At 26.5% G+C, this 3,249-nt stretch overlaps 1 non-coding gene across 1 annotated transcript; it reads right to left on the bottom strand.

Annotated features, from left to right (window-relative positions):
- Positions 1-607: 607 nt before the first annotated feature.
- TRNAI-AAU lies at positions 608-681 on the bottom strand. Its single transcript has one exon. It is a non-coding gene; the product is annotated as a tRNA-Ile (tRNA).
- Between the last annotated feature and the right edge of the window lie 2,568 nt (positions 682-3,249).

Genomic DNA, 3,249 nt, shown 5'->3' with positions numbered 1-3,249 from the left:
TTAAAAAATGAATTTTAATTCTAATTTAATTTTACAAAATCAGAATTTATAAATTATATATTTTAAGTCTTTATTTATTTATTACTATCACGTGTTATTTTGTAATAGTCAAATATTTATAAAGTGGGAAAATGGAAACACCAACTACACAGTGAGTGAGATCAATTATTACTAAAAAGAAAAGTTGATATTGATTTATACTTTGTTACCTAATGTTATGTACGACACATTTTCTATTTAGATTTCATTTTTTTCTTTTGTTTTTGGATGTTATTATTTTGATTAAAAGTTAACTTTTTTGACACTTGAATGTCTGTTTAGCAATAGACACAATATTGTACTGATATTTTGTCTATAAATGCATATAGTATCGTAATATAAAACATACGCACATGTAAACCAGGTCGTACTAAAGAAAATAGTCATAAATCAAATTTTTCTTTGAACTTCCTTATAAATAAATACGATAATCAGTAATTTTCTGAATAAATACGATAGAAACAGCGAAAAGAGGTAAATAAAAGAATTTATACTTAATTTTGTCATGTGAGATAACCTTAATTATATGCAAATTTTAAACAAATTATTTAAATAAAGTGATAAAATATGGCCCATGCAGGTCTCGAACCTGCGACCTTCGCGTTATTAGCACGACGCTCTAACCAACTGAGCTAATAGGCCAGATGTTAAAATTGACAACAGATTCATTAATGAACATAAACAAAGTTTGCAAAATATTGATGTATGAGTATTTAATTTCAGTATGACGAGAAATAGGTTCAGATATTTTTGGTATTGAACTTAACTCTACACCTCCAATTTCTTCCGATATTCCTAATTAATTATGTGATTATTTATTAATTTTATGTTTATTGATTATTTCTATATCTAACATGTACTTTACTTTTTTTTTATTACAAAACATGCATCACTCACTGCACCCCTTTCATTTGTATAAAGATATTTTACACTTTACATCCCATTGAATTGTATCTCTGATCATCTTTTCTCCTCTTTAACATTTTTTCTGTCCATTCCATTTGAAGTGTTTTGCCGTAACTTGGAGTGGTGTGATGGTGCGTTCTTCATGGTGTGGTTGGAGTGCTTCGTGGTGGTGCTTGGGGTGCTTTTTTTTTTGTTGTTGTTGTTGGTAGTTGCATTGATTGGAGGGAGATTGTTGTTGTATTGCTTCGAACAAAATTAGGATTTTTTGTGTTAATCTGCTTGCATGAAATAGATAACATATAATTTGAAAATGAGTTTATCGACTATTGAGATCCGATGTGTGCCAAATCTAATATGGACATTCAATGGAGTGCTTTTCAACTTTCTAATTTTGATAAATATTTAATATAGGTTTAAATTATATTAGTTATATATTTAATTATTATATTAATTTATAATTATTTATAAATTTGTAATGTAAATATATAATTTTTAATTAATATAAATTTAATTATATAAATATATTAAAATTAGTAGAAGTAATTTAAAATAAAAAATTGATTATGTGTCCACAGGCTGTCGATATCCGATGACATGATTATTGGATATCAACATCTGATTTATATTTAATGTTTTACATTAAAATTTTATTACATTACATTATTTATATAATTAATTTATTAGTTTATAATTAGGTTTAAAATTATAAATTATTTTTTTATGAATTTAGAATTTAATTAGATAATTTATAATTGTTAAAAAATAATTTTATGAATTTTTGAAATTTAATATAAATATTTTATAAAAATTAAAGTTGTGAAGATTGGTATCAAATATATAAATCCAAGAATGGTATGGACGGATGTCAATATCCTATCGGATATAGAGATTTGATTCATTTTGTGTGTTTGTATTTTCCTTCTTTTTTTCATTAATGTTTGTTGCAAAAGTATCACCATGAAGAACTTTTCATTAGGTTTTTAGTAAGTGACTGAGTTACTTGTCTTCAACTAGTGAGTCTATAGTGATCTCAGAGTGATGGAGGAACTTTCTTTTCTTGCCTGTGTTTATGGAGACTGTGTCGGTAAACTGGTGGATGAGGAGTAAGAGAGTATAACTCAATAAATCACTTGCTCACCAAAATTTCTTAATCTTTTCCCTTAGTTGGTTCTTAGTGTGTACTTACAGTGTTGTGTGATGTGTGCCTAAGAAGCAATGAAAAAGAAAAGAAAGGGAAGGAAGAAATGATATCCGAGACCTACAGCTGCTGTTGGTGCTGTAATAAAAAAAAAAATCTTTGACCAAACTTGATATTTTGATTTTTAAATATTAAAAGCATTTTAATTACAGGTAATATGGGAATTTTTTAAAAGTTTGGAGGCGCATGATGAAGTGTTTGGAGGTGTAAGGTGAAACATCAAGAATTCATTGACAATTGGTGTCTTTGAGCTTACGTTTATTCGATCAAAGAAATGTGAAACTTTGTTGCAATTCTATAAAATGAATTTCACTTTTTTGCAACTTTTTAGTGGCAATGACTGATGAAGAATTCGACTTTCAATAATACCATCATTTATTATTAATGATATTGTTAAGTCGTTGATTGATTCAATAATTCTCATGCTGCACTATTTCTTTTGTTTTAAAATACAAAAAGTACATAACTCATGTCAGTAGAGGTCAAAGTTCTCTCTTATTTAATTAAAATACTACCTCTATAGCAGTTATTACTATTTGTTACCACTGCTAAGGCTAAAAAAACGTATTCCCATTTTTTCATCAACACAGTTTTCAATTTTAACTCAATTAATGAGCTGTAAAAGATAAAAGATTAACGAAATAATAGCGAGTTAGATAAATATATAAATAATGTTTTTGTTAGTATTTTAACTCATGACAAAAAAAAAAATATCTATGCTAAGGATTAATTTAACTAATGTATGTTTACTGTGTTTATTTGTAAAATTAATAAAGTTTATGACCAGGTCAAAATCTAAGTTTAGGCTAATTTTGTTTAAGAAAATTAACAATCAACAAGGATTATAATAATTAAGAATAAAACAATATTAGACTAAAGAACATAAACTCGAATCAGATGTTGAAACTCCTTTCATCAATTTTTGTTTAGAACATATTGTAACCTATTTTCTCTTTTGTTTCTTTACATGCTTATGAGTTATTTTCCATCCAAATCAAACAGAACCTAATTTGTCTCGATTAAAAATTTTGGGATATTTTTCCCCAGATAAGTAAACGTTTGTAGAACATTTGATCCAATAGAATTCAAGGATACATTTATTAGAT

This window comes from Vigna radiata, chromosome 7 (assembly GCF_000741045.1).
Source record: "Vigna radiata var. radiata cultivar VC1973A chromosome 7, Vradiata_ver6, whole genome shotgun sequence".
NCBI classification, from domain to species: domain Eukaryota; kingdom Viridiplantae; phylum Streptophyta; class Magnoliopsida; order Fabales; family Fabaceae; genus Vigna; species Vigna radiata.
Note: the sequence above shows the minus strand (reverse complement) of the source record. Positions and strands in the feature narration are given on the sequence as shown.